Source organism: Vicugna pacos, chromosome 10, assembly GCF_048564905.1.
Source record: "Vicugna pacos chromosome 10, VicPac4, whole genome shotgun sequence".
Classification (NCBI taxonomy): domain Eukaryota; kingdom Metazoa; phylum Chordata; class Mammalia; order Artiodactyla; family Camelidae; genus Vicugna; species Vicugna pacos.
In genome coordinates this window covers 5,897,496-5,912,461 of record NC_132996.1, presented here as the reverse complement: position 1 = coordinate 5,912,461, position 14,966 = coordinate 5,897,496, and the positions used below count along the sequence as shown (strand labels likewise).

The 14,966-nt window shown below is 42.6% G+C and overlaps 1 pseudogene; it reads right to left on the bottom strand.

Moving 5' to 3' along the window:
* Positions 1-12,010: 12,010 nt before the first annotated feature.
* On the bottom strand, positions 12,011-13,233 carry LOC140698917 (NADH-cytochrome b5 reductase 2 pseudogene; annotated as a pseudogene).
* Positions 13,234-14,966: the final 1,733 nt, after the last annotated feature.

Here is a 14,966-nt window from a genome sequence, read left to right as displayed (position 1 = left end):
AGTGTTTTTTAATAGTAATGGAATTTTTGAGAATTTCCTTTAGATAACAGTATCTGTCCAGTTGCTTTGTATATTATAGATATAATTTGAATTAAAAATCCGTATCAAAAATCCTTTAAAAATTATGTAAATCATCATTGAGATTTTTTTAAAAAATGGTGTAATCAGTTTGTTGGGATGAGGAGGTGGGAGTACAGGCAATGGTAAGTGTCTCTTTTTGGGCCCCGTCATATTTGACCTTTCCCAGGTCTGGGTCCATGGCAGACTTCTGAGGCCGAGTGAGGAGGTCTCATATTAAACACTCAGAGTTCCTTCTGAATCTCATAGCTCCTTTAGATCCCTTTCAATAGAGAGTATAGTGGGAAGAATAAAAATTTATCTTTTTTTTTTTTAGTTGCCAGACTGTTAGGTGCTCTTTAATGACTGTTAAATAGAAATAGGAATTCGATAGAAGACTGTCCTTAAAGCCCTGGGACGCACCCAGGGGAGCAGGTCCTGTGCCAGCCTGGCCACAGCACAGCACCTTTCTTCTGGGACTCGTGCTCTCACAGCTTTCGACCTGGGTCTGGGTCCCCAGAAAGCCTGGTCCTCTGCTGGGCAGAGAGCTGCCCTGCAGGCTCCATGAAGCTTCCATGGGCGCAGGCCTGGCCCTTAGAAGTCAGACTTTACACCGGGCAGGGAGTTGCAGCAAGTTTTCCATGATGCAGGCTGGGCCCTGGCTAATGTGTGTGGCAAAGCCAGGAGCAGGTGTGCTCGTGAGGGTCTGGGGCCCACCGGCCAGGCCCTGGCCTTTGTTTCCATCCTAATGTGCTGCTGATGCATTTATGTTAGTCCAAATGCACACATCTAGGGTCAGGACCTCATGTCAGTGAGTTTCTCCCTGCCATTATGGAAGGAATGTAAAGAGAATTAAATCATTTTAGAAACTGCTTTTTTCTTTTTGCTTAATAAAATCATGTATTGAGGCTCCACCGTGTGCCAGGCACAGTGCTATTTTCTTGTTTAGACAAATAAGATGTGTTATAGAGATGAATTGTGTCCTCCCAAATTCACATGTTGATGCCCTAATCCCCAGTACCCCCAAATGTGGCTGAATTTCAAGATAGGACCTTTTAAGAGATAATTAAGGGAAAATGAGATCATATGAGCCTGAATCCAGTATGACGGGTGTTCTGGTAAGAAGCGATTAGGGCACAGACACACCCAGAGGACCACGTGAAGACACCAGAGGAGGATGGCCATCAACACGCCAAAGTAAAAGGCCTCAGAAGAAGCCATCTCTTCCAGCATCTTGATCTCGGACTTCTAGCCACCACAACTGTGGAAAAAATAAATTTGTTATTTGTGCCGCCTAGTCTTGGGACCTTGTTATGGCAGCTCTGGCACGCTGATGCAAGGCGCTGAACGCCTTAAAGCACGTTAGCTCTCATACTTGTAACAGCCGTGGGGTGAAATTGGAACATGGTCTACCTGGCTCCTTGGCTTGTGCTTTTTGGGCAAATTGTCCTATTATTTTGGGCAAATTGTCCTATTAAGCTATTTTGATACTTTAAAAAATTGCACGACTGCTATCCAACATAAAAACTGTATAACTTTTTATTTGAGTTCTGTTTGATGGTTTATTTTGACTTCATTCAGCTATTCAGTTTTAATAATGTATAAAAACTGTTCTTAACATTCAGTAAAAATATTGCATAAAGTATAAGTAATTGGAAATGTAATTAATGTTTTATCCACTTGCTGAATCCTCATGCAGCTAAATCAGAATAGGATTTATCCTCCCTCTGGTAGTCCTTTCCTTTCTGCCCTCCTAATGGTAATAGTCGGCGTCATAACAGGGATTCATTATGTTGAACAAGTAGGTGAGAGTCAGATGCTTCGTTAGATTTATTTTTTGCCATATTTAGTCCTTAACACCCTAAGCGATGGTTATCCCTTTTTTGTAAGTGGAAATTCAGGCTCAGTGAGATGATGTGGACTGCAGGTGGTGCGCAGTGGATTGCAGGTGATAAGGTGAGAGTGCCTCCAAAATGTGTACCTTTTTAAATGTTAATCCACACTTCAGTTTTTTACTTACGTTTGGAAGTGATGTGTTTCTGTTTCTTTACTCTTAACATAAATGGGGAGGATCGTGTAACTTACCCTCTGGTAGGCTTCATGCTTCTCTGGTAGTGCCCCACGTTCTCCCTGAAGGCAGCGCAGTCCTGGAGCTGAGTGCTCTCTCCTCTGCTCCACGCTGACACCTTGGGAAGCCCTTTGCTTGCTGACTGCCATTCCAGAGGCCAAAGGACAGCGGGCTGTCAGCTTTGAAGACAGGCCTAAATGTTTTCCTAGAAGTGTAACATTTCAATCAGTATCCCCAACTATATATAATATAAACCTGTTACAGCATAGTAGCTGTTCTGAAACATTTTGGCCTCAGAACCTGTTTTATAATCCTAAAAACTACTGAGGACCCCCAGAGAGCTTGTGTTTTATTGATATCTACCACGTTAGAAATTAAAACAAAATTTTAAAGTATTTAATTCATTTGAAAGTAAACACATTAAATATTTTAAAAATAAAGCGATGCACATTACATGTCAATGTAGCACTTAACGAAAAATTAGTATTTAAAAACTTTAGTGAGGAGAGTGGCATTGTTTTACATTTGAGCAGAGCTCTTCAATGTCTGGCTTTATAGATGACAGCTGGATTCTCATGCTTGTATCAGTTTCTAATGTCTTGTTATAAGTTGTTTTGATTAAAAGATGTGACGAGAACTCAGCTTCAGAGTATGTATTTGAAAAAGGAAGAACTTTCCAGATAACTGGATTTTTCTTTTTTGATGCTTCACCAAAACTTGACAATTGGTAGTTTCTTAAAGGTAGTTGGAGTGTGGACTCTAAAACCATATTAAGGAGATTTAATTTTTTTTATTTTACTTTAAAAATATATTAATTTATACATTTTATATTTTAGATTCACAGCAAAATTGAGCAGAAAGTACAGAGGGTTCCCATATCCTCTCTGTCCCTACACATACATGCACAACCTCACTAACCAACATCCCTCACCAGAAGAGTGCATTTGTTACAACAACTGATGAACCTACATCGACACATCATTATCACCCCCAAACCACAGATTACATTGGGGTCACTCTTGGTGGTGTACATTCAGTAGGTTTGCACAGATGTACAATGATACGTACCCAGCACTGTAATATCACACAGAATAATTTCACTGCCCTAACATTCTCTGTGCTCTACCTGTTCCTCCCTCCCTCCCAGCTAACCCCTGGCAACCCCTAGCCTTTTCAATGTTCAATGACCTTTTGTTATTTCTTATGTAAGATCTATCGGTGAATCTCACACTTTGCAAGGATCTTTTACTCATGCATATAATCTTGTACCATCATGCATTGGTCATTTAGAAAACATGTGTTTATTGAATTATGTCGATCTCCCAAATGCTGGCACAGTTCATTATTCAGTATCAAAAAGTCATGTTTGTTAATCTCACCTGCATCATCAGGGCAAGTCTGAGTACTGGGAAGCTCTCAAGTTCACCGTGGTAGATGCAAGTTTTCTAAAATTTTATATTTTTGCCTAAAAGCTTGATTTTTATCACTTAGCTTTGAGCACTATCAGTTGTTTTCTCAGGCTCACTTTGAGAGAATAATTGCAAATACTTGTCTGTCAATATTATTGTTCAGTCATTCTTTCAAGTGAAAATGTTACTCGTGAAGAAATCAGCTGGTTCAGCTTGCAGTTCAATCTCTCAAGTGCTTGTTTTTGAGACAACTATTGTACTTTTGTGTGTGGCAGCATAAATATTTGTTTCCCATTTTATCAATATTAAAATGATGTCTACTCAAGGGTCAGATTTAACAAAAATAATTTTACTGCTTCATCAAAAATACTCTTACATGCAAGTGGCAATTATTTTTTTTTTTTACATTTTTATTGATTCATAATCATTTTACAGTGTTGTGTCAAATTCCAGTGTTCAGTACAATTTTTCAGTCATACATGGACATATACACACTCATTGTCACATTTTTTTCTCTGTGATTTATCATAACATTTTGTGTATATTTCCCTGTGCTATACAGTGTAATCTTGTTTATCTGTGCAAGTGGCAATTACTTTTACTGTGAGTATGTGACAGTAATGGACGTGGCTGCTACTACCTCAGTTCATACTAAGGTCAGCAGTTTTATCACCATTATATTTGTGCCATCAGTGAAAATGGCAAATAACATCTTAATATTATTTTTGAATTTCCAGAGCCCCCAAAGGATCTCAGGAACCGTCAGAGGTCCATGCACCGCCCTTTAAGACCCACTGATGTAAGGTAACCTTAGTCTCATTCTCTACCAACACTGATCCAGAAAGAATTGTATTAAGGAAGAGCATTTAGCCCTCTCTCTCTTTCTCTCTCTCTTTTTTTTTTTTTGGTCTTAGGGGGAAGTAATTAGGTTTATTTATTTACTTATTTACTTTAATGGAGGGACTGGGGATTGAACCTAGAACCTCATGCCTGCTAAGTGTGCGCTCTACCGCTGAGCTATACCCTCCCCCTAGTCCTCTCTTTTGAGGTTTTCTTTGGCACAGAAGGAGCTCCCTTGGCCCCTGCACTTTCCTTCTTGGTGCTTTTGGAAGAGAAATTTGGGTATGCCTGGTAGCTCAATCTCATCTTTTCTTTCTCTTGGGGAGCCAGCCAGACTGCCTGCAGGGTGGACCTCGCACCTTGTGATTTTGGCATCACAGGGACCTACTTCGGTTTTTCAGTATTTCTCATGACTGAGAAGTAAAGTGTCATTTTGGGATTCAGTATTAGGAAATCTATGCTTAAGTGTTGTCCTCAAAGCCTTTTATCAGTAATAAAGGTGACATTTTAATCTGTGTGTGATCACTTCTTGCATGCTTTATTGGTTCTGAACTCAGATAAAAGAGGTGTCATTTATCGGACCCCACAAACCCACAGCAGATGGTGTTGCCTGGCTGGCCTGTGGGGAAATACATGATTAGCTTAGTGGAAACAGAAAATCCATGGTAATAATTGATAATTATGCCCAGTCCTGTTCTACTTCTGGTGTAATGGTGTCCAGACAGGTTTTAACCAGTGAGTCCTTGGCACTTTTGATTCCTAGCAACTCTGGTGAGAAAGGGTGGTAGGTAATTATCTTGTAAGCCAAGTGACTGTGTGGCTCACTATGTTATTGTGAAAAGAGCCCAGAATTGCACATCCAAAGGCTTTGCCTCTAAGCTCAGTTCTACCATTTAATAAGGCTTTTGGCAAGCCTTTCATAGCTCTCTTTGTTCCCTGGCTTTTCTTTGAGGGTCAACTTGTGCCTTTCTTATCCCTTACAAAGTTATTGTGGTGTCTAATGTGAGACTGCACAGAAAAACGTACGTGCTTTCTGTCAGCAGCCCGTGCTAATGAGTGTCACTGGTCTGATCCCCAAGAAGCAAACATCTTGTTTCAGGTCTGACCTGGATAAATTGAGTCACAGCATTGTGTTTGCCTATTTGTTTTGTTTTTTAAAGTCCAGGTAAAATTTGAATCGATACTTGTAAAAAATTCAAAGTATATAAAGTAAAATGTTTAAATCCTCCTTAATTTCTCCCCACCACTGCTTTCAATCTCCTCCCCAGAGCTAATCACCATTAAATTTGCTGTGTATTTAATGTGCGTGGTTGTGTACATATACATGTGCATACATACATAGGAATGTTTTTTATGTTACTTTTTATGCCTTGAAGGTCTTTGCTTTTCCACGTCAGTAGGTAAACGCCCCATGATTTTTCTGTGCAAATGGAAATCATAATCTTGGCTTCAAAGTTACAAGGAAACTAAAAATTTTTCTCTGTCCTTATCTGATAAGTATCATCTCTACAGCATTTCAGATGTGCAATCTCTGTTTCCACCAGAATTCGCTGTCTCTTGAGGAAGCTTATCCATTTTGAAGCTATTGTGATTGCTAAAGTAATTCATAGAACAACATAATTTGGATAATTGGGGTTTATTTTACAGATACCAAAGGTGAAAATGCATGGAGGCAGGTGTAGAGATTTGTGATAGGTTTGGCATGTTTAAACGCACAGAGGTGCAAAAGAATAAGATACGGGTTACTGAGGCTCTGAGAGATACATTTTAATTCAAAGTAGAAAATAATTGCCGTAAGAGAGGTTCAGATAAAGTTCTATGGGGATTTTTAAAAAGAATTTTAGCTAAGGTAGTAATCAATTCGGTATTGAGGATTAAACAGGATTGGAATATACGAAATTGGAGAACAGAGGTTTTGGGAAATATTTTCCAGGCAGAGGGAAGAGTATGAAGAAAGACAAAAATACATGAAGCATTTTTGGGAAAAAGTGAGTAGTTGTAGGGTCAATGAAATGTGTATAGTGGGAAAAAGGGTTGGAAAGATAGGATGCGAACCAGATTTAAGAGAACCTACAGATTACAGGCTTTTCTGTCTAGACATTACTCAAAACGGAAAGAACAGCTTTTTTTTTTTGTAATTAGGTTCATTTATTTATTTATTTTTTCAGTGGCAGTACTGGGGATTGAACCCAGGACTTCATGCATGCTAAGCATGTGCTCTACCACTGAGTTACACCCTCCCCTCGCTGAGCTAATACTGGGAAAGAGGAAGTGGGGGAAATGGGAAGATGTTGGCCAAAGAGCACAAAATTGCAGTTATTTACGATGAATAAGTACGGAGATCTAATGTACAGCAGGAATCAGGTGCTCTCATCACAAAAGTCACATGGTAACTGTATTTTTTATTTAAACTATAGAATTTTTAAAAATGGGCACTTGCCCCCAGTGCACAGCACACACAAAAATCAATTGGCCATGGATTGTGGGTTTACTCCTGGTGCTCAATTCAGCTGCATTGGTCTTTATGTCTGTTCAATGCCAGTTCTACACTGTTTCAATTACTGTAGCCTTGTAGGAAGTTTTTAAATTGGGAGATGTGACCCTCCATCTTTGTGCTTATTTTTCAAGGTTGTTTTGGCTTCTTGGGGCCCATAGTGATTCCATATGAATTTGAGAATAAAGCTATTGGAATTTCAATAGGGATTGCATTGAATCTGTAGCTTGCCTTGGGTGATACTGACATCTTTGCAATGTCAAGTCTTCCCACTCATGGACATGGGAATTTTTCCCATTATTTAGGTCTTTAATATCAGTAGTGCTTCATAGTTTTCAGTGTACAAGTCTTTCAGCTTGGTTAAATTTCTCCCTATGGTGTTTTATTCTTTTGCATGTTGTAAATGAGGTTGTTTTCTTGATATCCTTTTGGATTGTTCATTGCTAGTGTACAAAAATATAACTGATTTTTGTGTGTTGATCTTGTACCCTGCAACTTTGTGAATTTTATTAGCTCTGTATTTCTTGTTGATTTGTTGGGAATTTTTATATCTAGGATCATGCCAACTACAAACATAGGTCTACGTCTCTCCCAGTTTTGAAGCGTTTTCTCTCCCGTAATTGCTTTGGCGGGCACTTTCAGCACAACGTTGAACAGCAGTAGCGAAAGTGGGCTTCCTGGTCTTGTGCCTGATCTTAGTGGGAAAGCTTTCAGTCTTTTACATTTGAGTGTATTAACTGTGGGCTTTTTTTTTTCTTTTAATAAATGCCATTTGCCAGGTTGATGAAGTCAATTCTGTTTCTAGTTTTCTTTTTTAAATTTTTTTTATTTTTTAATTTTATTTATTTTTTTGCAAACAAGTGGTTTATTAATTAGAAATTCAAATGAAGGAAATATTGAGAGGATTTTCTTTAGAACTCTTTTTTTTTTACTTTTTCATTGCGTAATAGTTATTTTACAATGTTGTGTCAAATTCTAGTGTAGAGCACAATTTTTCAGTCATACATGAACATGTATATATTCATTGTCATATTTTTTTTCGCTCTGAACTACCACAAGATCTTGTATATATTTCCCTGTGCTATACAGTATAATCTTATTTATTTATTCTGCATTTTAAAATCCCAGTCTGTTCCTTCCCACCCCCCGCCCCCTTGACTACCACAAGTTTGTATTCTATGTCTGAGTCTGTTTCTGTTTTGTATTTATGGTTTTTTTTTCTTTTTTTTAGATTCCTCATGTAAGCGATCTCATATGTATTTTTCTTTCTCTTTCTGGCTTACTTCACTTTGAATGACATTCTCTAGGAATTTCCATGTTGCTGCAAATGGTATTATGTTGTCAGTTTTTGTGGCTGAATAGTATTCCATCGTATAAATATACCACATCTTCTTTATTCAGTCATCTGTTGATGGACATCTAGGCTGCTTCCATGTCTTGGCTATTGTAAATAGTGCTGCTATGAACATTGGGGTGCAGGTGTCATTTTGAAGTAGGGCTCCTTCTGGATATGTGCCCAGGAGTGGGATTCCTGGGTCATATGGTAAGTCTATTCCTAGTCTTTTGAGGAATCTCCGTACTGTTTTCCACAGTGGCTTTCCTTGCTTCCTTCTCCCACTCTTAATGATTTAGATGTCTTCTTTTACAATTTTGTGTTTATTCTATTTGTAATTCATGGCAGTTATGTCCTTTCCAGTTATGAGTTTCTCATTTTTGTAGCATCGCTTCTTTTCTATTTGGAGTAGATCTGTCAATATTTCTTTTAGCGTGGGCTTAGTGTTGCTAAACTCTTTTAGTTTTTCCAGGTGCTGCGTTCCTGCCAGGAAGGGGAGTGGCCGCCCGCCCTCTCCTGGCACTGGTCGCCCTGCTGCTCTGTGCAGCTGTCTGCTCCGCCTAGGGTTGGCGCTCCGAAGGCGGGCTCGGGGAAGACCACGGAGCGGCCCTGCCCCTGCTCTGTGCCAAATGTCCGCTCTTTGTTTGTCTTGGCGGCGCAAGTTCTCTGAGGTGCCAGGGCAGAAAGATCCTATCTGCCTTGGGCTGTAAACAAGTCTCAGTCCTGCCTAGGAGGCTGCCGAGCCCCCAGGTGCGGATTCAGGGTTCGGCCCCGCCCCCGCCCAGGTGCTGCGCGCAGGGGGAGATGGCGGCTGTGGCTGCGCCCCGCCTCTCTTCTCACTAGATGCGCCAGTAATGGGGCGCAGGTCCGAGGATACAAAAGCCTGGCGCCCCTCCCCCCAGGGCACACCAGCCGTGTTGCTTTGCTTTTTTCACAATTTATGGGGAACTGAGGTGGTTCTGCTCTGTATCCCCTCCCAGCCATGGCGCAGCCCCCTGCAGTCTCCTGGGGCAGCCCTAGTGCAGCCGCCCCCGTCCTCCACCCAGCTCGGGCAGCCTGTCCCGGCCCCAGCTGCCAGCTTGCATCTTGGGCTGGGTGTCGCGGGGACCGTTTGTGCCCTTTTAACTCAGTTCTGTCGGTCAAGGGATGCTCGGGGCAGATCTGAACTTTGGGGGCTCCCTCTCTGTCCTGTTGGCCTCCATTGGAGAGGGGAGACCCAGCGAATGAGCCCCAATCCTCCTTTGCCGCTCCCTCCCCGCAGGACTGGTCCTGCACTGTTTTGCTTTTTCTTCTTTTTCCCTTTTCTCCTACCAGATTTTTGGCGTCTTTGTCTTTCGAAGAGGGAGATGTGCTGTCGGAGTTCGGCAGGTGCTCTGGTTGGCTGAGTGGATCTGTAGATGTGAGTTTTGGTGTATTTGTGGGAGAGGGTGCACTACAGGCGTCCTTCTACTCCGCCATCTTGCTTCTCTCCTGTTTCTAGTTTTCTGTGTGTTATCATGAAAGGATGCTAGATAGTGTCAAATACTTTTTCTGCATCAAGATGATCACGTAATTCTCCTCTTTGTTCTGTTCATGTGGTATGTTGCATTGATTGATTGTGTTATGTTGAAACATCCTTGCATTCCTGGGACAAATCCCATTTGCTCATGGTGTATAATCTTTGTAATATGTTGTTGGATTCGGTTTGCTAATATTTTATGGAGGATTTTTGCATTTATATTCATAAAAGATGCTGGTTTGTAGTTTTCTTGTGGTGTATTTGTCTGGCTTTGGTATCTGGGTAATGCTAGCCTCACAGAATGAGTTAGGAAGTGTTCCATCTCAGCTGATTTTTTTTTTATGTCCTTCGATGCAGAACATTTGGAGTTCCCAGAAATTCCCTTCCTGATCCCATAGGACAGGACATGCTTTCTCTCTGTGCATGCATGCTCCTCCTGAGTTCTTTGCTCATCTTTGTGATCGTCACTCTGAACTCTTTCTTGGGTAGATTGCCTATCTCCACTTCACTTAGTTCTTCTTTTGGGCTTGTATCTTGTTCTTTTGTCTGGAACGTATTCCTCTGCTGCCTCATGTTGTCGGGAGGGGCCGGTACCTGCCCACTGGTGGGTAGAGCTGGGTCTGGGCCCTCTGGTGGGCAGGGCCGTGTCTAGCAATGTGTCTAGAAGTGGCTGTGGGCTTAGGAAGGCTTTAGGCAGCCTGTCTGCTGAGGGGTGGGGCAGTTTGTTATTTGGCCTGAGGTGTCCCGAACTGGAGCCCATAGGCTGTTGGCTGGGGCCAAGTCTTGAAGCTACTGAGCCAATATTGGCAGCCACCGGGAACATTCATGTAGTTGAATGTTCACCAGTATGTCTGCCACCAGTGTCATTTTGTGTGTGCCCTTTAAGAGTTAAATCTGTTTCCCCCAGTTATGCAGAGCTCCTGCAATTAAGCCCTGCTGGCCTTCGAAGCCAAGTGCTCTGGGGGCCCGTTTTCCCAGTGCTGGACCCTCGAGCTGGGGAGCCTGATGTGGGGCTGGAACTCTCAACTCCTGTGGGAGAACCTCCATAATACAATCATTCTCCAGTTTCAGGGTTGCCCACCCAAGGGGTGTGGGATTTGATTATTTGCGAGTCTGCCTGTCATACCTGTCTTGTTATGTCCTTCTTTATGTCTTTAGATGTAGATATTTTCTGGTAGGTTTTAGCCTTCTTCATCAATGACTGCTCTACAGATAGTTGTGATTTTGGTGTGCTCACAAGAGGAGGTGAGCTCAGGGCCTTTCTACTCTGCCATCGTGGCCACTCTCTCCTCACCCTTGTCCTGTTCTTGATCTTAGAGGATAAACTTTCACCCTTGCACTAATAAGTATGATTTTAGCTGTAGCGTTGTCATATATGGCTTTTATTATATAGAGGTATGTTCCTTCTATATATAACATGTTTAGTTTTTATCATGAACTGATACTGAATTTTGTCAAATGCTATCCCTGTGTCATTGAAATATGTTTTTCATTCTATTAATGCAATGTGTCACATTGGCTTACTTGCATATGTTGAACCATCTTTGCATCCCAGAGATTACATCCCAGTTGATCATGGTGAGTGATCCTTCTTTGCGTTGCTGACTTCTGCTTGCTACAATTCTGTTGAGAATTTTTGCATCTATATTCATCAAGGATATTGGTAATGGTTTTCTTTTCTGGCAGCATCCTTTTCTGGCTTTGGTATTAAGGTGACGCTGGCCTCATAAAATGAGTTTGGGAGTGTTCTTTCCTCTTCGGTTTCTTTAAGAAGGGTTTGAGAAGGATTAACACTAATTCTTCTTTCAATATTTTGTAAAATTATCCATTGAAGCCTTCTGGTCCTGGTCTTTTCTATGTTGGAAGATTTTTGATTCAATCTCCTTACTAGTAATTGGTCTGTGTGGATTTTCTCTTCTGAATTCAGTTTGGCAGACGGTGTGTTTCTTACAACTTCTCTGCCTCAGCGCTGGGCCTGGTTATGACTCAGGATTCCTGGGTCGGGGTAGACCAGGCTCCCCCCGGGGCTGCAGAGTCTTTTTGTTAAGGACCCGAATCAGGCAGACCTACACCCCACTGAGTCCCCTGGTCAGACTGTGCCACCAACTTGATTCTGCAGATGAGCAGAACCTCTGGGACTGCTGCGCTTGGGTGCTGCAGGTGGGAGCTCGGTCTGTCACATTCGGAGTGCAGGTGACTTCTCTGTCACATCTGGATTCCTAGTGATCAAGGCCCACCGGGTTCACTGCAATTCCCATGGGCTGAGACTGGAGTGGGTGCGGCCAAGAGGTGACCCACAATGTGGGGGGAGCTGGATATCCTCTCTGGCCTCTCTTTTCAAAATGGGGTAACTGGAGGCTCGGGGAAGCCTTGGTGTGGTGCTGTGCCAGTGTCGGGGACAGGTAGCGCCGTCACCACGTAGCCACTCCTCTTACCTTGTTTTTCTTTTTTCTTTTTCCTTTCTGCTTTGCACTGAATTTTATTTCACTAAACTATGGGGGGAAAAATACTGAAACAGAGTTCCTTCAAGCCTCCCCAGGCAAGGAGGCCCAGAAGCCACTTTTGTCTCCAGACTCCTGCACATTCTTCTTCAGCCCAGAGAGAGAGGAGCGCCAGGTGCCCAAGGTGCATTACGAGGCACTTTTGAACACTTCCCAGTTAAACATGGTAAAGCTGAGCTCACTCTGAAAGATGAAGGGGACCAGGCAAATTTGGTCGGAGCAAGGGAGGTGTTAGTAGGTGAAAATCGTATCCTTGGCGTACCCCAGTTCCCCCAGGTCAGGGTGCGCGGCTGTCTGGATCAGGGCTAGAGGGCCGCACACCAGGACGAACGTGGGCCCCCCAGGAGGAGGGAGGTGCTCCTTGACCACATCCTCGGTAATGAGCCTGAGCTGTACTTCCAGCCAGCAGGAGGCCTGTCCAGGGGGTACCACAGTCTGAACTGCTTTGGATGACTTCTTCAGGCTCCTTTCTCACCAAGATATCCCCCCCTGTCTGGTGGGCAAAGATGAGGGACGTCCTGGTCCTGTCACTGGGCTTCTTGGTGATGCAGCACGGGCGTGGTCCCTGTGCCCCCAGCAATCATTCCCGGGTGACGGGCCAGTTTATTTTCAGGTTCACTCGTTCTGTGTGGCTTGACTGCGAACTTCCCTGACCCCTGATAGAACAGGTGCCCGGGTGGCCCTCGAAAAAGGATGGTGTCCCCAGTTTTCCTGTTCTCCAAGTACTGGGTCATCTCCCCCCTTCTGGATGATTAGTGTGTACACTTTTGAAGTAGGTCTTTATGATTAAGTCCACAAAGCCGAGATCATCAATACTGGGCACAGGCCTGTAAGCCCTGATCACAAAACATCACCAGTTTTGGCCAAGAGATAAACGCCGTTACCTACAGGAAGCCCTGAGGCATGGTCTGGCGACGGCGGTCCAAGGCGGGACCTTGGTGTTGTGGCTGATTTGCCCTTTCTCAGTCAAGGGCAGCGGGCCCTTGGTTTCAGGGTCCTGTAAGGTGACAGGGCGTCTCCTCTTGAAGTTCATGTTCCTCAGGGCCACCAGGAGCACAGCGACGCAGTAACAGTGATGGCGCGGAGCGGGCGGGTCCTTAGCGCCTCAGGAGACACACCAGCCCTCTCCGAAGCAGCCGAATGAAGCCTGGGCCCTCACCTGCCACCGGCTTGGCTGGCCTCCCCTCCTCTCACCTCGTTAGCGCGGTCTCTCTCGGTCTCCATGGCGCAGAGTGCTTCAGCCGCAATCGCGGTGTCCCGTGCGTGCTGCTTGCTGACTTCCTCGCGAGGGGAAGGGGGAGCCAGGGAGGAACTATGTGGCCATGCTGGCGATGACACCCTCACTTACTGTGTATGCATAACATACTTTAATTAAAAAAAAAGTGACAGCTGTAACTTAAAAAGTTTTTTTTTTTTTCCTGCACAGATATAATGATTATATCCACACTCATACCATTAAATCAAAAACAAGACACACACATTCAAGCCTGGAGTTGTTGGGGGAGTTAACTGACCAGAGTGGAGCCAAAGTAATGGTGGGGGGTGGAGAAATGTGTACAAACAATGCTGTAAGAGCGTTCATTTTGTTATATAAAGGATTTTCTGAAGGCTGCACACCTTTTCTCCTTGGTTACCTTATAATGACAAACATTTAAGTCATCCTTAGGTACAGTTGAATTATATCCACTTGTAAAGGAAAAAAAGTGTTAACACCAAACTATATATTAATGTATTTGCAGCTGATTTATATAAGGAATGTCATTTTAAAATTTCTACCATGTTTTAAAAATTGTACCCAGCGGAGTCAACAAGTGGCTTCAAATGAAAATCCCTGGAGCAGTGCTTCTCAGTCTGCTGTTCATCAGAATCACCCAGTAGGACTGCTAAGCCACTGGTTGCTGGGCTCCAGCCCAGTTTGTGATCCAGTGAGTCTGGGGTGGGACTCAGGAATCTGCACTTTTTAAACAAGCTTCCGGGCGACGTTCCTGCTGCTGCTGGGCCAAGAGACCACACCTCCAGTGCCCCAGTGATCTGCCTTTTTACTTTGAGTATTTTCTATTCTGCTAATCTCTCTTGAGTTTGATAAAAGGAAGCAAAACCACGCAAAATTCTTAAAGAACAAACTTTTATTCTAAAAATAGACCTCAGTAACAATGAAATACCAGAAGCTGGTCATTACAATAAAAAGGAAAAAAAAAGTAACAGGAATTTGCTTTGCATTTTTTTTTTCTGAAAAATACAAAATTATCACCATAATATACTGCCAGCTCTCATTCATCTGTATTTGAATTATTCATTCTATGGATTATCCAAGGAAATTTTAAAATCAAAGATTGAATTCTGCCTAATATTTAGACACACATCTGGATTGCTTTTATCTTCAAGTAAGTACATTCTCAAAGAATGCAAAGAATTTGCTTAAGTAAACATAATTAGGAAGATAAACTTTCCTGCTAAGGAAATATGCTCTAAAGTGAAAGACTGCTTTGCCATCACTGTTTCCCTCAGTTTTTTGCAGATAACCAAAAAAACCTGATTGCAATGAAGTACTGATATTTGAAAGTAACAAATTACACAACTCATATACAGAAAAAAAGACATAACTAAATTATTTCAAACCCAAAGCACAGGCAGCTTTAAAGGCAAATAATGACATTGAGTACTTAAAAAAGTGGTTTTACATCTTCAAAGTGCTAAAGAAACAAGTATTCAAGAAAATTTCAGGCCTGTCTACAAACTTCTGACTGGCTGGAAGTACTGAAGTAT